Raw genomic sequence first — 23,419 nt, forward strand, 5'->3', positions numbered from 1 at the left:
GTTAGTATTGAAATGTGAGGTACTGTTCTATTCACCATCCTAGTTGTTGCCTGAATGCCTTGTTTTTTTTTTTCATTGTGTTATTGTTTTATAGGTTCTGTGAGATTTATGCCTTAAGGGATGTCTACTTTAGCGTATTTTGAGATTTTGTTTCAAAAGTTGGAACTTTGTTTTAGCATTTTTTGTAGTGCCAGTTTGGCAATGGTGAAATCTCTCAACATTTATTTGCCTGAAAAAGACTACCTCTTCTTTGTTTATGAAGCTTAGTTTCACTGGTTACAAAATTCTTGACTGATAATTTTTTTTTTAAAGAGGCTAAAGGTAGGATTCTAATCCCTTCTGGCTTGTAGAGTTTCTACTAAGAAATTTGCTGTTAATCTGCTAGGTTGTCCTTTACGGGTTACCTGATGCTTTTACCTCACAACTTTTAAGATTATTTCCATTTTCTTGACTTTAGATAACCTGATTTCTATGTGCCTAGGTGATGATCTGTCTGTGATGAATTTTTATGGTGTTCTTTGAGCTTCTCTTATACGTATGTCTAGATCTCTAGCAGGACTAGGGAAAATTTCCTCTATTATTCCCTCAAATATGTTTTCCAAACCTTTAGATTTCTCTTCTTCCTCAGAAATAACAATTATTCTCATGTTTGGTTGTTCAACATAATCCCGAATTTCTTAGAGGCTTTGTTCATGTTTTTATTTATTTTTTTTTTGTCTTTGTCATACTGGGTTAATTTGAAAGTCTTGTCTTAGATCTCTGAAGTTATTTCTTCTACTTGTTTGAATATATTGTTGAAACTTTCCAGGGTATTTTTCATTCCTCAAAGTGTGTCTTTCATTTCCAGAAGTTACGACTGTCTTTTCTTTACGATATCTATTTCTCTGGAGACTTTTTCATCCATATCCTAATTTTTTTTAAATGTCTTTAAGTTGATTTTTACCTTTCTCTGGTACCTCCTTGAGTGACTTAATAATCTGCCTCCTGAATTCTGTATCTGACAATTCAGAGATTTCTTCTTGGTATGGATCCACTGATGGAGAACTAGTGTGATATTCTCAGGGTGAGGGGTATAGAATCTTGTTTTGTCATATTACCAGAGCTGCTTTTCTGTTTCCTTCTTATTTTGGTAGACTGTTTCAGTGGAAAGATCTGGAAATCGATGTCGCTGTTCAGATTCTTTTGTCCCATGGGATAAACCCTTGTTGTGGTGCTTTCCCCCTCCCCCTAAGGATGGGACTGCCTGCAAGCTAAACTGCAGTGATTGTTATTGCCTTTCTGGGTCAAGCCATGTAGTGGGGCTACTGGGCTCAGGGCTGATGCTGGGGAATGTTTGCAAAGAGTCCAGTGATGTGATTCATCTTCAAGGCTCCCAGCCATGGATACCAGCACCCACTCTAGTGGAGGTGGCAGGGGAGTGAAGTGGACTCTGTGTGGGTCCTTGGTTGTGTTTGGTTGATTGTGCTGGTTTTGTGTTGGTTGGCCTCCAGCCAGGAGGTGGCACTTTCAAGAGCCATTTGAAGAAGGTGTGCCTAGTATTTAATAACTACTTTAAGATGGCAGTAACACAGAGCATTATTTGGAAAATGTATAACTTAGGGAGTAACAGAAGTAAAAGAACCCTGGAATCAAGGGATGATGGATACTATGGCTATTCTACTCACCTAGAGAAGAAAGAACAGCAAACTACATATTTCTAGTGTAAAGAATCAAACTGACTAAGTAGGGGACAACTAATCTGTTTGCTGGAGCCACAAGTCATTTGCTATACCTTTATGTTTCAAAAAGATATATAATATGGCTTATAATGATGCTTCAGTCAACAAAGTACTAGATACACAATGGCAGTCCCATAAGAACATAGTGCTGATTTTTTACTGTACATTTTCTGTTTAGATACGTTTAAATATATAAATACTTCCCAATATGTTACAATTGCTTATAGTGTTCAGTATCGTAACATGCTATACACGTTTGTAGCCTAGGTTCAATAGGCTGCCCCATACGGCCTAGGTGTGTAGTATGCTATATCATTTAGGTTTGTATAAGTACACTACATGATGTTTGCACAATAAAATTACCTAACAACAATTTATGAGAATGTATCCCTGTTGTTAAGTGATACATGACTATATATATAGCATAGCAAGTGACTTGGAATGTCCAAACGACTGGAAATATATCCTAGGGAAAAACCTCCACCTAAACTTTTTTAGGAAGTTGGTCAGTCATTCCAGGCCCAGCACAGGAGAGGCTGTGCAACATGGTGATTGGGAAGAAAAAGTTCTATCTTTAGAATAGAGTGTGTGTGTGTGTGTGCACGCGCGTGTGTGTGTGCATGTGTATGTTTGTGTGGTCAACAGAATTTCAGTATCTTTCATTACAATTTTTTCCATTCTTTTGAATTAAATTATTTTGAGCTAGGTTTCTTCCCATTGCAGCCAAACAGTATAGTCTTCTAATCTACTTTTATACTTTTCTTTGAAAAATTATTACTATCTAGGTGAGTTAATTACATAATTACAGTCAGCCCTTGATTACAGTGTCTTCCCCATCTTCAAATTCAACCAACCTCAGATTCAAAATATTAGGAAAAAAAAAAAAACAAAAACACACAGCAACAAAAAATAATACAAATATTAAATCATGCAGAATAACAACTATTTACATAGCATTCACATGGTATTAAGTATATAAGTGTCAATTAAAGCAGTCAAACCCTCTAAAATATTTGAAGAGATTTATTCTGAGACAAATATGAGTGACCACGGCCTATGTAACAGCCCTCAAGAGGTCCAAAAACATGTGCCCAAAATGGTTGGGGTGCAGCTTGCTTTTATACATTTTAGGGAGGCAACAGACATCAATCAAATACATTTAAGGAATGCACTGGTTTTTTCCAGAAAGATGAGGCAACTTGAAACACAGTGTAGGGACTGGGGAAGGGGGTGGGTTCCAGAGTACAGGTAAATTTAAACATTCTCTGCTTGGCAATTGGTTGAATTTTGTCTAAGGACCTGAGATGAATAGAAAGAAAATGTTCAGGTTAAGATAAAAGACTTTGGATACCAAGATTCTTTGGAAGTCTCATAGCGGCTGCGCTTAGAAACAATAGATGACAAATGTTTCCTATTCAGACTTTTTAAAAGGTGCTAGACTCTCAGTTATCTATTCAGAATTAGAGGGATCTGGAAGGAAAAGGTCTAGCTACGTTAACAGGGATTCTTTACATGTGCAAATTTTCCCCCATAAAGGATGGCTTGCAGGGCCATTTCAAAATATGACAAAGAAACATGCATTTGGCGTAAAATATTTTGACTCTCTTCCTTGTCTCGTAATGTTATGCTGGAGTCAGGCTGGAAAGTAAGTCATGATATACAGGTTAAATAAAACTCATCTGATGAGAATTTATGGTTTATAGGGCATGACTCCCCAGACCTCTTAGATAGGAATTTGGGCAAGATTAAAAAAAAAAAAAAAATCAGAGCTTAGTCTTCATAAATAATTGAGAGATGATTTAAAGTATATGGAAAGACATATATAAACTATATGGAAATTCTATGCCATTTTACATAACGAATGAGCATCCACAGATTTTGGGCTCCAATGAGGTCCTAAAACCAATTTCCCACAGATAGTAAGGAACAACTGTATACATGATTCCAAATGCTATTTTCACTTAAGAAACATATTTATAAAGCAATTTTGTAATCTTTACAGTTAAAATATCACAACATTTTCTTTTACAAAGTCAAATGTTTATAGGCTGAGAAAAAATTCTTAAATTTAACTTTGACAGTGGAGTGGTTTCAAAGCTGCAGTCCATTTACTGCCCAAACTCACTGACTTCATATACTTCACTATTACGAGAGTGAAGGGCTGATGCCTAATAATGGAAAGGCCATGGCCTAATGCTGCTCTCAAATTCTTCTCTAGAATTACTTTCTTCTTCTTTTTCAAAAATATCTTCTTCCTGGAATTTAGAATTTGCTGCCTAGAGACAATAGTTTGGAGACTGACATATCCTTTTCCATTTAAAAATGTAAAGAATAGGTAATTATATTAAGTGAACTTTCTTTGCCAAAGACATAAATAGCCCAAGGATAACATTTCTTAAGCTATTTTCAGCTTTTGAATTATTGGAAATTTCTGTGGTACCGCAGATTGCAACTTGAACTGCTTGCCATAAATCTTCACAAAGAAAGTGTTTGTCTTTGTTCAGTTGACAGTTGGATGCATATGAAAGAGAAAACACAATTATATTTTGCAAATTCAAGGAAGGGATAGCTAACAAAACATCTTATGTTAGAACAGATTATGTAGAAGTACGTATGCGTATATCAAATACTAATAACAACTGGCTTCGGTACGGTTAGATAAATAATACCTGTGTATTAAGCTTTCTGCCATGGAGGCAGGCTAAAGTGCCTAGACCTTACTGGATTGTGAATTAAAATACATAATCAACATCTTCTCAGGAATTTTTATTTCAACATCTCCATATACATTATGACCACAGGGCCTTAATGTTCGCTCTGCTGGACTATACCATAGAGGGGCTTCTTCCTGTTTATAGTCTCCTGATCTCCCTTCTCTTAGACCATTTACTTTAGAACATTTGCAAGTACACATTCTTTCTCTGGCTCTTTGAAGTATGTCTCCTCCCGGTCTTTTGCCAGTTTTACAACCCAGAAATGTCTTTCTCAAAAATCTGGGAAACATTTCTTTGAAATGTAATCATCTAAGGAGATAGTGTCCCACTCTCTCAGTCTCTGTGGAAGGGTAGAAGTCCATAAAGGACAATTAGTGAACAGTGATGGCCTAATTCCATTGACCAACCTGCCCTTAATGTTCTCCAGTAATTTTCCATTAACTCATTCCAGGGATTAAAACTCTGCCAGGCTTGAAACATACAAAAACATCCACCCTTTTGTTTCAGAGAAATTAAGCTCAATGTCTCTACCCTATTGCTATAGACTGGAATAAAGTTCTCTTTGCTTATTTCTGGCCAGTGGAATTTTTTTTTTTTTTTTTTTCTGGCAGCTGAAAAAGTTGTGCTATTTTAACTTCAGTAAATGCCTCCATAGCAGTAAGATTGATTATGTAAACCAGCATGATCTCTTGCCTTTTGCATTCTCTCTTCCATATTAAGTATATATTATGTCTAATTATTTTTAATTGATTTGCTTTTCCACTGTATATCTATCAAAAACCTAGTCTATAGTTCAAAATTTTATTTTAGATAATTTTAATCCATGAAAAATACAAATTAAGTTACTGCCTTGCGGAATTCAAAGTGCCCATTATGTGGATGCAGAGAAAAAAAATGAAGAAAACATCGGGTGCTAACCTGTGTTCAGGAAGTGCAAAATTAAAACCTCACCCAAATGTGCTATTTGCTACTATGCTGCCAGAAGTCACACTGATAGCTGAAACTGAATGCCGGTCCTGAGAACAAACATATGGTTGTCTGATTTGAATTTCGGAATTTCTTACATGCTCTCAGTTCACCTTTTAGCTGAAAGTGCTGATGTACAGTAAACAAAACTAAAATGCAAGCTTCGAGATGAGAAACAAAGTAAGATATGAGGAAAAAATGATTTTCAAATAATAGAAGTTCACTGCATTTAAAGAGAAGGGAAAAAGTAAAAATATAAACATGTAATTGTGAATTGTACACAAATTTATTTTACTTGTCTTTTTCTTACACAAATATGTATTTTTTAGTTAAACAGAATACTCTCATTAATGATTTTAAAAGGTAAAATAGATTGAATTCGTTTATTTGAGGAAAGAAAATATCTGGGGATTTCACTACAAATATCACTTTCATTTGTTGAACTGGAAAATCCATAATTTAATTGGCTACAAAGTCTGACTTCCATGTGAGCACTCAATACATATTTTACAGTATTATTTCTACTCACATTATCATTATTAATTATAGCATTGAATTGTTAAGAAAACAGAACCTAAGTTGGAGATTTGGCTCCAATAACTTGCTTGGGCAAGTTGCATAACCTCCTGTCTTAGCTTTCCTCATCTTTACAAACATGTGCTCCTTTTCCATCTTTTTATCCAGTGTAAAAATAGCAGTGAACCCTTTAGCTGTGAATAGAGTTAAACATTAAAAAATTTTAAAAGGAAACCTACTATTAAAGCCTTCAAAAATGTATATATATATTTTTTCACTTTAGCAGATAAGCTTTAACGTGTTTCATCAATTCCTCGGCCACTCCCCTCAGACCTCGGTGTGTCACTAAGGCCCCTTGTAGAAGCTAAGTTCTCCTGAGATGTAAGAATTATCCTTCTTCTTCTCTCTTAATTATAAATAGCAGTCTAACTTCTTACATAACATTACAGAGTAGAGTCAAAGAGAGAAAGAGAAACAGGGAGAATGAAATAGAGAAAAATCACATTTAAAATATTTTTTGTAGTTAAAAGGTAGGTGAATGTTCACTGTATTCTAATGTTTCCATCTAATAGAAAACAGGAAACATCAGAATTCATACATAAAGAGACAGAAACATACACACACCCCTGCACACATACACAATACCTTTAAAAAATTAAACAGAAAAAGGAGTAATTTTAGTATAAGATACATATGCCAATTTGAGATGTAGGACAGGAATTCTTGGATATTTGAAAGGCAGGGCTTTTTTAGAGAACGGAGGAAAGAAGCAGGTCAGCTGTGTTTCATGCATTAAACACATTTTAACGATTTGAAGCTGAACTCTTCAGGATTGAATGCTATTATGATTCATGTTCTAAGGTTGGAAAATTATTGCTTACATGCAGCAAGAATATTGAAAAAGAAAAGAAATGCTAGAAAAATAAAATGTAAAATATATCAATAGCAGAGTTGTAAATTTATATGTATTGACTATATCTAGCCTTAAGCGTAAAAAAAACCTTAAAAAGTAATGTTTTATAATCCACATCTTTGCCATGACAAATATAAATGCTAAATCAATTTTTTATTAATACTATTGACTTTCAGGGTTCATATGAGATGAAGCACTTTCAATAAATGTCAGATAAGTGTTATTTTAATATATGTTCAAGTCAGTCAAATAAATGATACTATTCCACTTTGACCTTCTAGGGAGTGAAATTTCTATAAAGATGTTCCACATTTTAAAAATTATGTCTAATTTACAGCTAATATTTCTGTGGTGGAAATGGGTATAAAAGCAAAGGAACTTACATCTAGGACACAGTAGTCCACCAGTGTCCAAGTCAATTTGGTTAGGAATAAATGGTTGGAGTCTTCAGTTAAAACTTTCCTTGCAATATCTTTGCTGCAAATGCTTTTAATAGCATCTAGCACTCTTGCTAGAGATACCTACATGGGAGGATAAATCCAGCAAAGTCCACTGTTTAAAAATTAAATAAATCAACAAATAGGACAAATGGGTGAGAAATAGTAAGCTATGGAAATAACTCTAGTGAGAGACATTGCACATCTCTAAGAATATTTTTTGTTAATAAATAATTTTAAGATCTATTTTAAACAGTTAACAGGAAAGTTTTATATGTAATCTCTTACAGAAAAATCATAAGAATAGTAGTTTACCATACATATTAAGAGTTTGTTCACTTAGACAACTCCAAGAGGTTCTCCTTGTTGCTCAGAGATAGTTGCATTGACAGAATACTTGTGACATTATCAGTTTTCTCTTGTGCCCTGCTCCAGTTCTTTACAATATCTAAAACCATGAATTCAGAGATTGATAGGGCTAATAAGGACTTTATAGATCAATTAGTCAAACCATTTGAGGCTACAGTTAGAACAGTAATATGGAGAGATTTAGCAGCAAACTAATAGAGTTTTGGGAAAATGTAAAACAAATAAAAATAAACTAACCAGGTATCTGGCCAAATATTCTAGTGTTATCAAGATATCACTAATTCTCTAGTGATTTTAAGATAACCTCCATAGCTATGCATTTATCATTGGAAGCTTTGGCATTGCTGCCAGGAAGAAACTGGTGAAATAAAAAGTTGTTGAAAGCAGTCAAACAGTAATTCCACCACTTCCAGGAAAGGTTGATGATAATTAAATGCTAAGCTTAATGAGATATTAAATATTAAAGATAAGCTTAGTGAGAAATTGACACGTTATTAATAGGATGCTTAAGTCAGTGTAGAGGTTTTTACTACAAAGAAAACAGTATAATTACACAATTAAGAAAAGTAAGAATAAAGATTTTATAAGGACTAGTTTCCTAGTGCCAATAGTTTTAAAGAGATAATTCTTACTGTTTATAGGAGGGTTAAATAAGGTCAATTCAAAGCACAAAAACTGGCAAGGTGCAGTGGCTCATACCTGTAATTCCAACACTTTGGGAAGCTGAGGCAGGAGGATCACCTGAGCCTGGGAATTGGAGACCAGCCTGGGCAACTACAAAAAAATTAAAAATTAGCCGGGCATGGTGGTGAGTCTTGGTACTCCTAGTTATTCAGGAGGCTGAGGTGGGAGCATTGCTTGAGCTCAGGAGGTCCAGGCTACTATGAGCTACGGTTGTGCCACTGCATTCCACCCTGCATGACAGAGCAAGACCCTGTCTCAAAATAAACAAAAATTATAACTTGAAAAACCTCAACAGTATTCATAATTGTATTCCTTAAAATGTGCCAACAAGCAGAAATATAGCTTTGGAAAAAAAAAAAAGAAAATAGATCACATAAATAATGGATGCAACTCAATGCACATACTATGAATATGTTGAGGTAAAATATTGAATCAAGGATTAAATTGAATGAAAGCATAAATATTTAAAATATATAACATGCAGCCGGGCGCGGTGGCTCAAGCCTGTAATCCCAGCACTTTGGGAGGCCGAGACGGGCGGATCACGAGGTCAGGAGATCGAGACCATCCTGGCTAACACGGTGAAACCCCGTCTCTACTAAAAAATACAAAAACTAGCCGGGCGAGGTGGCAGGCGCCTGTAGTCCCAGCTACTCGGGAGGCTGAGGCCGGAGAATGGCGTGAACCCGGGAGGCGGAGCTTGCAGTGAGCTGAGATCCGGCCACTGCACTCCAGCCTGGGCTACAGAGCGAGACTCCGTCTCAAAAAAAAAAAAAAAAAAAAAAAAAAAAATATATATATATATATATATATATATATATATAACATGCTATATTTAATTATACATTGATTTTTAAGAGCTTTACATGAACTATCAGAATAATTGTACTGGTTGATAGAATAGAAATTTCACTAACCTTTACATTAGAAAATGTATTTTCTAAACACACCTATTCACCCAAATGTCATTGGCCAAAAAACTCTTGTGAAGATAAAGTAAGCTTCTTTATTTTAGACAAAATTATAAAATAAAAGGGAAAATGTCAAACATATGGAGCCGCTTAGTTATTTACACTCAGTTACAGAAGGAAGAATGAGTTCAAATGGAGGCATAGAAAAACAAAAGCTGTAGCCAGGCATGGTGGCTCAAGCCCGTAATCCCAGCACTTTGGGAGGTAGAGGCAGGCAGATCACCTGAGGTCGGGAGTTCAAGACCAGCTTCCCCAACATGGCAAAACACCATCTCCACTAAAAATACAAAAAATTAGCCAGGTGTAGTTGTGGGCGCCTGTAATCCCAGCTAATCGGGAGGCTGACTCAGGAGAATCTCTTGAGTCCGGGAGGCGGAGGTGCAGTGAACCAAGATCACGCCACTGTACTCCAGCCTGGGTGACAAGATGAAACTCTGTCTAAAAAAAGAAAAAAAAGAAAAAAACAAAAAGAAATACTGTGCTGACCAGGAAGTAGTTCTAGCAGTCTTGATAATTTGAGGAAAATATGAAGTCCAGTTAAAAACAAAAGAAGTTAGAAGGATGTTTTGTGTCCTGGTTGTTAATTTAGAAACAAATGGTTCATTACATTGTCCAGAAATATATATCCTAGAGCAAAGTTAGGACAGTGTCTCTCAGGAGGTTTTGAGAACACAAACTTGATGACAGAGAACAAGATTAAGTGTTATATCTTGGGTAGGAACAATTTAAAGACAGGTTCTCTATAGTTCCTTCACTTGAGAGATAACATATTGACCAACATAGTGACACTTTATTTTAAAATTAACTCAGTGATTATGCTCCCAATCCTGCCAAATTTAAATTCAGATTGACATTATGCAACACATCAATATTTTATATATGTTCAATAGCGTCAAGGCACAACTCCAAATTCACATTCAGATTAAAGTCACTTGCAGTTATAGGAAAATAGCTTAAGTGTGTTATAGATGCTCGTAGTTGAAATTTTTTTAAGGGAAGATTGCAAACTTATTTTGTTGAAGGAATCTTAAATATGGAAGAATAATTAAATGTGTTTTTGTGTTTAGGAAAATATTTTAAGCCTGTAATAGATGTTCTTAGCTGAAAATTTTTAAAGGGAAGATTGCAAACATTTAATTGAAGGAATCTTAAATATGGCAGAACAATTAAATGTGTTTGTATCTTAGTTATAAAAATAATGTAGTCAAGAGTGCACGTAGGCTGTAATGTTTATATTTTATCTCATGTAATAAGAATCAGAAACTAAGAATTATTTGATATTTAGTATATAATTTTGCCATATTTTTAAAGTTATATTCAAAGAATATTCTATATGAACAATAACTATGATGTTTCTATATCATAGCCATTCCTTGAGAAATGACATATTTGAATCTGGAGTAGAAAGTTTGCTTGAGTGCTAAGGTGAAAGAGTTATAGATTTCTTCAGTTCAAATGGAAAAAACTCTCTCTAAATGTCTCAATCTTTATGCATTTGAACATTAACAGCAGCAAAAACAATAATAATTTGTTACTCTTGTTCTTAACATACTTATTTTTAAATGATAAAAAGTTACCAGTGACCACAGAATGAAAATGTATTACTATAAAATATATATAGTATATCTGCTTTTACTCTAAGTTATATTTAAAATAGTAAGTTAAATTTTTTATTTTCTCAAATGAAAAACGTAGGGCTATTTTGATTAAAGTTTTGCTAATTATCTGATTATATGTTATTTTAATCAATGACAGCAATGAAAGATTACATAATTATTATTAATACATGCAAAATAATGGAGCATAGCTAGTCTTAACTAATACTAATTAAATGCTCTGTAATGATTTATTTACATTATTGTTCAAAATTAGAAATATTAATAATGTATCATGTCAGCATTAGAATGAGTTTTACCTCAAAAAAGAGAGGCATGAAAGGGCAATTTAAAACCATTAGCAATAGCCACAAAATAGTGCATAGGCTCTGAGTAGATGGCAAAAATAAAAATACTTAAAACAAGTGAGTTCTATCTCCTGATTTCTACTTTTAAGTAAATGACAGCATCACTATCTGCTTAAATTGAAGCTATAACAAGAAATTAATAGGAACATTTTCTTTTCTTGTCCTAATTCAGCCTGGTATTATTTTACAAAGTTTCTACATGTAGCAATTTTTAAGATTTGCATTAGCTTTCTGAGTTACCATAATGCCACTGAAAATCTTACTACTCCCATATCTACCATGTCATACTCAGTCATTTTCCCACTTTATTTTTATTGACCTACACTCTTGTTCATACTCCCGTTTTTCCTTAGGATTATTGGATTAACTCTGCCTATAATTTCTGATCCTTGCCTATATTAAAATCAATGAGTCCCATACATTATTACTAATATAATCATTGATGAATTTTGATCATGTCATTGTTCTGAGGAATGTTTTCAAAAATTTTTTATCCACCAGTATAATAACCCATAACTTATTTTATATCTATTTCCCAAAAGTATCATATGATATCCTAAGATATAGGAATAATAATTCTATAGGAATAAAAACCTACATACATAGAAATTTTATGATAGATAATTCTATGACACAGAAATAATAACTTATAACACAATATAAATAATAATAATGTTTTGTTTTATTGCAAATATTATACTTGTTGTTCTCCTGAGTTCTAAACATTTCATGCCTTTGTTTCATTGTTCTTTTGCCTCGTTCAGACTCCTGCCTCACACCTGTAAAATTTTCTAAGATGTTCTGCAGCTGTTATGGAGTACTAAGTTATAAGCAAGTGATCATTTTCTTAGATAACAACTATAAACTTTAGATCAAGTGCAAAAATCAATACTGCTGGATGATTCTAATAAGTGAAAATCAGGCACGTTTTGGAGGCGTCTCAAAACATGGAACAAATCATCCTAAAATAAATCATAAAATAAATTTTCCATTTTTGTGTCTTTGTTTTGGAGGAAGACACAGTTACATCAGTTATATCAAAGAACAACTAAAACTCTAAGAGAAAGCTCACCACCCTCTGTCGAGAGGTACCAGGGAAGGAGCTGGAACAACTGGGACCACCTGAGATTGAGGAAGGCAGCCTGGAAAAAATAGGGCAAAGAAAGAGGAAAGCTAAATTCTGTGCATAAATGTTGTTCAAATTTCTGGTAACTTATGAACCACATGAATGTGAAGCAGATTTAAAGCAGTATCAGCTGAGGTCTGAGCCACAGTACACTGTAAGTATAATACAATTTGAAGTCTGAATCTAGTGAAGTTAATTGTCACCAAAAACATAAACATCAACACTGTTTGGAGTACTATATAGAATCCTAAGTCTCCATAATATAATATCCAGTGTAATCTAAAACTACTCAACACATGAAGAATCAGAAAACTTGAACTTTTCTCAAGGGAAAAGAACAGAGTTCAGTCTCAAAATAACACAGATGATGAAATTATTACATTTTGATATTATAGCAACCATCATAACTGTGTTCAATGTGTTTAAAGGAAAATAGACTATTATGAATGAAAAGGTAGGAAATTCCAGCATATAAATAATACACACACACACACACACACACACACACACACACACACACACACATACCACATTAGAACTGAAAAGATAAATATCTGAAATTTTAAAATTTGTCATATGGACTTAATAGAGGACTGAAGATATTAGAGTAAAATATCAATGAACTTGAAGACAGATCATTAAAAATTATAAAATTATCCAACTTTAAAAAGAGAGAAAAACAAGATATAATAAAGAATGTGAACTGAACCTCAAGGCCATGTGGAACAATATCAAAAGATCAAACATAACGGTCATTTGATTCCCAGAAAGAGAGGAGAGATAGAATGTAGGAGAATAGTACTGGAAGACATAATTGTTCTAAACTTCTCGAATGTGGTGAAAAACCAAAAAAAAAAAAAAAAAAAAAAAATCGAAAGATTCAAAAAGTTAGCTAACAACAAAAGGATAATTATAAAATCTATTTTTCAGGCATAAACATAGACTAGATAAACTCTTGAAATAAGAAAATATCTCCAAAAACAGCTATAGAAATATTCTACATGACTTAGAGAAAAACAGCAATTTGATTGATCATCATTTTCTCATTATGAGCAATGAAGGCTAGAAGACAGTAGAATAACATATTTCAAATGCTGAGAAAAAACAACCTGTAAACCATGATTTTGATATCTTAAAAAAATTCTTAAATATAAAGTGAAACATTTGCACATGAAGGAAATTTGTGAAAATTTTTTTACCCTTGGTCGTGGACAGGAATAAATGGGCCTATAAATTTTTTAAAAGTTTATATTTTACATGAAATAGTATAATATTAACTATAAGTAGATTCTCAAATTCTATTGATGTATATTGTAATGTCTAGAGCAACTATTTACTAAATGCATAGAAAGGGTCAGAGCTAAAGCTCCAAAAGAAAAAAATAAAATAACATTCACAAAACATCTAATAATTCCGAAGAGGACCAAAAAAGGAAAACTGAGAAGCAGAAAACAGAATACACAGGGGAAAGCAGAAAACAAGTAATAAAAAAGGGTTCATAGCCAATCTTACTGATACTTAAATGATAATGGTCTAAATGATCTAAATAAACCAATTAAAATAGCTAAAAATAATTATTTTAAAAGAGCAGAATCCAAAAATGCTGCCAATAAGATTCATATTTTAAATATATAGGCACAGATAGACTGATCACAAATATACAAAAAAAGACATGAAAACAGTAAACATATATGTACACATACAATGGAATACTAATCCACAATAAAAAAGAATGAATTATTGATCCATGTGACCACATGTACAAATCTCAAAGTAAATATGTTGACTAAAATAAGTTAGAAACAAAATAATATGTAATAAATAAATCCACTTGTGTAAAATTTTTGAAAAGACAAACTTAACTATTGGAAAGCAGATCACTGGTTACCTTGAGTAGGAAACAAAGGGAGGAACAGATGCCAAAGTGGCAGAAGAGATCTTCGTGGGCTGATGAAAGTGTTCAATATCTTGATAGTGGTCTTACAGAAATATACGGTTGTTAACACACATAAATTGCACACTTTATAAATTTAATTATTGTATGTAAATAATATCTCAATAAAACTTCATTTAAAAAGAGTTAAATATAGATTTAATAATTTAGTAAATTATACATCATTTAATGTAAAACTCAGACTTATCTTTTAAAGCCTAATCTTGTCCCCAGATACCTTTAAAGAGTCCTTCTGAATCTCATTAACTGCTGCTATTATTCTTTTATATGCTTATGCTATTCTTTATGACACTAACTTACTTTATATTGTAATCAAGTTTTTGAGTCTTATCTGCCTCACATCCCATCCCATGGTCAGAGATAGTAGCTGTTAGAAAACAAAACAAATTTTATCTAATTTTACATTCTCTTCAAAGTTTAGCCCTTTAACTTTGCTGATAATTGGTACATAAAGATTTTGTTGGAGCAGGTGTTACGTGATTGCAAAGGTATATATGTGCTTATGCGCATGTGTGTATTTCTACCTGTCAATTATATATGCACAGTTTTTGGTGAGGTATAAATTTAGCCAAGCTGTGAAGTAATGAAGAATTAAGGGATACATGAAAATCGGTTTTTATGGTTCTCAGATGGAGATAGTTTGCTAAATTGACTGCCTCTGTCTTGCTTTCACTTTGAAATTTACGTTTGGTTGGTTGGTTGGTTGAGACGGAGTCTCCCTCTGTCGCCAGGTTGCAGGAGTGCAGTGGTGCGATCTCGACTCACTGCAACCTCTGCCTTACGGGTTTAAGCAGTTCTCCTGCCTCGGCCTCCCGAGTAGCTGGGACTACAGGTGCATTCGACTACTCTTAATGATAAAGAATAGATAATAGCTGAAATACTGGAAGTTTAAATTAGTAGTGAATAATGGTTAAAATCTGGCCGTTATATAACAGGGAGAAACACAACCTTCACCACTACATACCTTAACCGCACCTAAGAGAGCAGACTCCAAACCACCTTATTACTTTCTTAACCAGTTGCAGCTTTTTACAGGTTACAAAATCTATTTTCTTTCTTTCTTTTTTTTTTTTTTTTTTTTTTTGAGTGACAAGGTCTCTGTCGCCTAGCAAGCTGGAGTGCGGTGGCCAGATCACAGCTCACTGCAGGCTCAGACTTCTGGGATCTAGAGATCTTCCCGCCTCAGCTTCCCCAATAGCTAGGACTACAGGCACGCACCACCATGCCCGAATAATTATTTTTCATTGTTGTTAATTTTAGGTAGAGACAGGCGTGTCGCTTTGTTGCTCACACTGGTCCGGAACTCCTGGATTCAAGGGATGCTCCCTCCTTGGCCTCCCAAAGTGCTGCGCCACGCTTGGTCAAAATCAACATTTTAACCTTTACCTTAATGTAGGGGCTTAATAGCAATGCTACTCAGCAGAGATGGAAGATAGGCAATAGCATATTGCATCTTAGCATAGAAAATTGCCAGCAGATTGCTTAAAATTGTCAAAGGATTAAGCATCTTAGTTACAGAGAGTGGGAGAGAGAGAAAGAAAGAAACTGCACTAGCAAGTGCTGTACTAGATAAAGTCATATTAAGGATTTAAATTTGCCTGCCCTATAGGATATCCTCATGCTCTATAATTGAAAACTAAAAAGACATTGACATTAAAACCTCTATCAATAGAATCCAAACTATTTTTCAAGAAGTAAATATTAGACCTGAAGGATATAGTGTCCTTCAAAAACTGACTAAATAGGAAATAAAATATGAGGCACTATAGATGGATTATGAAATATTTTAAAAATGACCATTAGTTTGAATATATAAAAAGAAAGCACACATTTTTAAAGATTTACTATAACTAAAGATAAAAATACATTTTATATACATATATACATATATGAAAAATTCTTACCTTTCTAAAATTTAACTGAAATGTGATAATAGTTATTCTATCCCCCAAAATGATGCATTCAATATATTATTAGTAAATAGTTACACACAACAGAAAAAGAGATTGTATATCTCTAAATTACCTGTCACTGAATGACATAGCAATTATTCATAAATTAATATATAAATTATCATTAACATTAACATATAATCACAGGAAAAATAAGAAAACATAGAGTAGAAGAGTAAAATTTAAGGCTCAATGTATTAATTTAAAAACAGTTATAGGTTGGGCACTGTGGCTTACGCCTGTAATTTCAGTACTTTCGGAGACAGAGGTGAGTGGATCACTTGAGGTCAGGAGTTCAAGACCAGCCTGGCCAACATGGTGAAACCCTGTCTCTACTAAAAAATACAAAAATTAGCTGGGTGTGGTGACCTATGTTTGTAATCTCAGCTACTTAAGAGGCAGGAGAATCACTTGAACTCAGGAGGCGGAGGATTCAGTCAGCTGAGATGGTGCCACTGCACTGCAGCCCGGGTGACAGAGTGAGACTCCATCCCTCAACCCCCCAGCATAAAAATAAACAGTTATAAATGGTTTAAACCCGTAACAAAAACAAAAATCGCTGATTAACTGAATAAAAGAATTTTTAAAAAGAAAGAACTGTTCAGAAATAACTTTTTTTAAAAAAACCTAAACGAATTGGAAATTGTATGCCAGGCAAATGCCTAAGGGAAAAAAAAAAAAAGCAGAAAAAAATTAAATTAGAATCTTAGAGTATTTTAAAGTTTATGAAAAGTAAAAGATAAAGAAAAGAAGAAAAGTATTTTTTTGTCCAATAATAGTGCCTAGTGATAAACTGGAAAACATTTTAGCAGTGCAAACATAATTTATTATAACCTGTAATTTGACAATGTTACTTTAACTTACAGTTATGTATCAGGGATTAAGAAGACAAGTAAAAGAAATTACAAAGAATTTTAAACCAACCAAAAGGCAAAATAATTGATAAATATAAAATTTTTACTTATACAAACAATATCTCCAAGTGTTCATAGAGCACTACAAAATATTGTCCCAATCTACTGTACAAGGCAAAGGAGTTAGCCTATGAAATTAACAGATGTATTTAAAACAGACATAAAACAACAAATCTAACAAAATTATAAATCAATGTTAACTTGTTGGTAATTAAAAATAAAATTTTAATGAAAGAAATAAAAGAGGCACTAATTAAGAATTAAAAATGTATAAGAAAAAATTGGGAAATTAAATAGATGATCATAATAAATTAAAAATACACAACAATGAATTGATAATTAAGATAAAATGTTTTAAAAATTAAAGTTGGAATAATTACTGAAAAGGTAAACAATTGTTAAATATCAAATACATTCTACTGGAATTAGAAATCTGAGTAAATTAACAATTATAAAAAATATAATTATTCATAAATTGTCATAAGTAAAATTATCATCTCTCATAATATATTATAAAAACATTATAATTGATACAAGAAGAGACAATGAACTTCATAAATCAACTGAAATGGAAGAGATACAAAAATGAATTCTGACAAAATACCATATCCAGAAGTTGTATTGAAGAATTGTACCAAACCATCTCACAGAATAAATTAGTCCCATGCTACACAAACTATTTCAGTGCACAGAAAAGGATAAAAACTTCTTTGCAAAAAGCTAGTGAAGAGTTCAGATGGAGGACATGTCTGGATCGCCAGTCTCTAGGCACAGTCATCCAGGTGAGTTGCATGTGTTCAGATAAAAAAATACTAAAATTAAATTAGCACCTTATCACAGTAAATGTGTTCTGATACCTATTGTTACAGAATCCCAGGTCCAAGAAAGTTCTTATTAGATGAAGTCTTGTAATGTATTTGTGATAAATGACTGGTAAGTAAACAACTTCAGTGAAACTAACTACTTTTAAGTGAAAAAGTTGAAATCCACATCCATTTTCCAAAGTACTGAATTATATATGAAATATTTAATGGAATGTGAAAATAATCCGCAGCTATCCATCAAGACCAACAATATCTGCCAGGCTTTAGGTAATCCATATTTTATTTATTTATTTATTTATTTATTTATTTGATTTGGATTCTCGCCCTGTCCCCCAGACCGGAGTGCAGTGGCATGATCTCAGCTCATGGCAACTTCCACCTCCTGAGTTGAAGCGATTCTCCTGCCTCAGTCTCCTGAGTAGCTGCGATTACAGGCACCTGCCACCATGCCTGGCTAATTTTTGTATTTTTAGTAGAGATGGGGTTTAACCATTTTGGTCATTTTAACTAATAAAGCCTATGGATCAGGGAGTTCATGTGGAGGTCATACCTAGATTCTGAAACTCTAACTCATACTCTAACTCTAACTCATAGATGTAAATAAGATTGAACATGTACTGCAATATGAATGAGTTCACAAGTGAATATTATATTGATAAATACCACAGTGAGTCAAACCCTAAGACAATACAGTTGCCACTAGCCACAAGTGGCTATGGAGCACTTAACATGCAGTTAGTCTAAATGAAGATGTGCAATATGTGTAAAATACACACTGCTTTTGAAGACTAACAAAGGAAGGAAGGAATGATGAAAAGAAGGGAGGGAGGAAAAGAAGGAAATAAAATTTCATTAATAATTTGTGTATCAATTACATATTAAAATGTTTTTGTTATATCAATGTAAAGAACGTACATTGCTAAAATTAATTTCACTTTTTATGTTGCTACTAGACAAATTAAAATTAGGAAAATGACTCTCAATATACTTCTATTGAACAGTAGTGTCTCAGAAACATTTGTCTTTAAGTCAGATTTCCTTAGGGTTTCTCATGTTTCTCCAGCTATTCTGGCTCTCTCATCCACATCTTGTTTGCATGCCACACACAGACTATCTTTTTAGAGCCTTATCTCTGCACTGATATTCCACTTCTTTAAATCTTACTATGTAACTTATTGACTAAATTAATAAATGTGTAATTTGTATGAACTCTAACCAACACTATCCATATACATCCAATATGCCCTAGTAACAAAGCACATATCAAAGAAACAAAATTCCAATTTAAAACACTGAACCAGATTTAGTAAAGGTCATTATTTTTTAAAAAAAGTTAAGTAAAATATTAGCATATATAATTTGGTCATTTAACAAAAGACCTACCAAGTATTTACTTGGTAATTTACTTAACTTCTTTTATAGGACCAACTTATTTATTATTGGAAAGATGATTATGTCAGGAAACTCACTGAAAGTATGAAAACGTATTGCAAGTAAGAAATCAATGGGAAAACTATTTGAAGTTTTATCATATCATTATTTTTGAGAAAGATATAAAATCATTATCTATTTCCTCATAAATCTATTAAGATTAGAAATAAATTTTGTCTTAGGTAACATAGACAATAGTTTTCTTTAACAAAAGGGTATTAATGTAGTAAAAGCTGAAAACATAGATGTCTCCACAACATTAAGAATAAGACAAAAACATCCTGTTTCTCAGTTGATAATTGACAAAATTTTAGTCATAATTGCCAGTACATAAGAGAGGACATAGAAATCAGATAAAAAGTAAGATTCGAGTAGGGAAAAATCACTGTTCCTGTGGATAACATAATGAAGAAATATTTTAGGATAAATCATATTCAAGGGTGACTATATATAAGTTGAATATACAAATATCAATAATTGTTTTGGATTTTGACAATTACTGGTCCTATTTCTCACAATAAAATATTAGTATATAGGAATGACTTTAGAAGTAAGTTAAGTGCTTTGAGGAAAAAACTAAAGATAAAATGAAAAGAAAAAGGGAATACTGCCTCTCTCTATATGTATATATATGTGTGTGTGTGTGTGTATTTTTGATAAATAAAAAGAAGTATCTACTTAATGAGTAGAAATACATTATAATGTAAATATATAAATTCCTTCCAAAGTAATTTGTATATTGATGAAGATCTAATAAAAAATTTATTTGTCTTATTTTTAGCTGATTCTAAAATTCCTCTGGCAGAATAAATGGAGGCACTAGCCAAAATAAATATGACATTGAAAAGAATTAAGCAGAGATTTTCCTTACCAGATGTCAAAACACAAAGCCACAGTAGTTAATTGGGTTTGTCTGGCAGAGATGACCATTTCTGTGTCCAAAGTTTATTTTCTTTAGCACAAAGAGTTTTACTTAGGTACATGGTTGTTCTGCTTAATTTGCATTTCACATCTCTTCTGGCTACATGTGTCTTTGTGACTAGTTTCTGGCCGATGAGTTTTAAGCAGCAGTGATAACATACAGTTTCTGGGTTGTGGCCTTCAAAGACAGGAAGCTTGGCAGCTCTTTTTTGAAATGCTTGTCTTGTACTATCGGTGTGAAGCTGTTTGCCTGGGATAGCAGAGCAATGAAATGAAGAACCTGGGTTCCCAGTACCATGAAAATTTCACATCAGGACTATTACAAGAGAGAGTAACAAACTTCCCTATTCTAAAAATCACAATCTGGCCTTTGTTACTTGATGCAGTATCCTAATTAATGCAGTATAACTCATTAAAAAATATTCTGATAAATAAAATAGGTTACTGTAAGAATTCATAATGATAGTCACATACCAATGAGATGTTTTTAAAACAAGCTATTTGTGAAAACTAAAAAGTTGCATCTGTACAGCATATCACCCAATAAACTGAGGTAATCAAAAAGTTAGAGGTAAAATATAAAACAGGTAAAACAAAAGATAGCAAAGATTCTTCAGCCTGTCAACTGAAGATTTTTTAAAAAATACAATAGATGGAATTAAATAACACATTTGGTATGTATGACTTCATAAAGATTTAAAACTTAGTATGTAAAAAGATCATATGCAAAATTAAGGGTCAAAGAAAATACAAATGTCTGAGCAGTTCTAGTATTTTTAAATTATAAAAATAATTTTTGTTTTGCTGAAACTTACCTAGAAAGAGTTGGAATACATATAAAAGTCACCATTTATAGAAATTTCGAAGACATATTTTGGCCATTCTAAAAAATATTTATTTTAGAATAAACAAGCTATTCACATTAAGGATCATATGGAAATACTGAAATATGAAAACAGAGAAAAGAAGATTAAGAATTTCATGTTTACTCATGGAATATGAAAACCACCCATTATGACTTTTAGTTAATATATTATTATGCAATGCTAGAAATGGAAAGAACATCAAGATTGTTTCATTGCTCTGAGAGGAAAAAACTTGGAAATGTATGTGTAGTCTATATTTGCTGCATATATTGTGTGATAAACTTTATTTACATAAACAACAATTGACATGCATATATTTCATTTTACAATTTAGCTTTTAGTATTTCTCTGGATGTTTTTTTAAATCTCCTGGCATATTTTTAAAAATTCAACTTGTATACAACCTTATTATTTTCCCACCAGTATGTTAAGTCTTCACATTTAAGCTAGTCCAAGAAAGATTGTAAAATAACCTTTTGCCTGAATTATAGAAAAGTTTGCTTAGCTTCAAGTTATTTTTTATAAATATTTTCCATTTACTGAAAACTAGAAAATAGCTGAACTTAATGCATTGTTAAAATTGATGTTGAAATAATTATGTTAGGCAAGGGGCGGTGGCTCATGCCTGTAATCCTAGCACTTCGGGAGGACGAGGTGGGTGCATCACCTGAGGTAGGGAGTTCGAGACCAGCCTGACCAACATGGCAAAACCCGTCTCTACTAAAAATGCAAAATTATCTGGGCGTGGGGCCGCATGCCTGTAATCCCAGCTACTTGGGAGGCTGAAGCAGGAGAATCGCTTGAACCCGGGAGGCAAAGTTTGCAGTGAGCCGAGATTATGCCATTGCACTACAGTCTGGGCAACAAGAGCAAAATTCTGTCAGAAAAGAAGAAAGAGAGAAAGAGAGAAAGAAAGGAAAGAAAAGAAAGGAAAAGAAAGGAAAGAAAGAAAAGAAAGGAAAGAAAGAAAAGAGAAAAGAAAGAAAAGAGAGAGAGGAGGGAGGGAGGGAGGGAGGAATGGAAGGAACTCTATATTATGAGTAGCAAAACTCTTTGAGTGAAATGGTCAACATTTCCCCAAATACTAAGAAATGCCAGATACCTAAAGTACCTTCAATGCCACTGTGTTAAAAAACTTACCTTTCACAGTTAAAGCTAGGTGAAAGCACATGTGTTGCTTTTTAAAAGAGACACACAAAGATTATCAGGGAGTAACACTTTGTTTTGACTAGGAAATACCTGAGATCAGACTCAAAGAGCTAATACAGACCACTAGAGTATAAATACGAGTTTCATATGTAACTTCTTCTTTAACCAATGTCTACTTTGCTCCCTGTTCAAAAAGTGTTTGATGAGTAAGTCGACAACAGAAGGAAGGGCAGGAAGGAATAAGCAAGGGACAAAGGGAGGGAGAAGGGCGAGAATTTTTTTAGGGACAACATTTGAATATAGTAGTCCCTAATTATTTTCAGTTTCATTTTCCATAGTTTCAGTTACCTGTAATCAATGGAGTTCCAAAATCATTAAATAGAAAATTCCAGAAATAAACAATTCATAAGTTTAAAAACATCTCTCACTGTACCACTCCATCCCACTCGACACATGAATAATCTCTTTGTCCAGCGCACAGTATCTAAATTACCAACCATTAGTCAGTCATTGATTGATAGTCAACCACCTCAGGCATCAGAATGATTGTGGCAGTATTGTAGTGCTTGTATTCAAATAACCCATATTTTATTTTATAATGACCTCAAAGTGCAAGAGTAGTTATATTGACAATTTTGACATGGCAAAGAGAAGCTGTAAAGTGCTTCCTTTAAATGAAAAGGCAAAAGTTCTCAATTTAATAAGAAAAAAATTGTATGCTGAGGTGTCTAATATCTACAGTACAGTAAGATATTTTGAGAGGCCACATTTACATAACTTTTATTACAGTATAGTGTATTTTATCTATTTCATTATTATTGTTGTTAATCTCTAACTGTGCCTAATTTACAAATTCAGCTTTATCACAGGTATGTATGTTTGGGAAAAAAATATAGTGTAGCATAAATAGGGTTTGGTCCTATCTACAGTTTCAGGCATCCACTGAGGGTCTTGGAACATATCCCCCAGGGATAATGGGGGACTCCTGTCATAAGAAAATACATGAATTTAACTTTAGCTCTATTTTTAAC

This window comes from Macaca mulatta, chromosome 8 (genome assembly GCF_049350105.2).
Source record: "Macaca mulatta isolate MMU2019108-1 chromosome 8, T2T-MMU8v2.0, whole genome shotgun sequence".
Lineage (NCBI taxonomy): Eukaryota > Metazoa > Chordata > Mammalia > Primates > Cercopithecidae > Macaca > Macaca mulatta.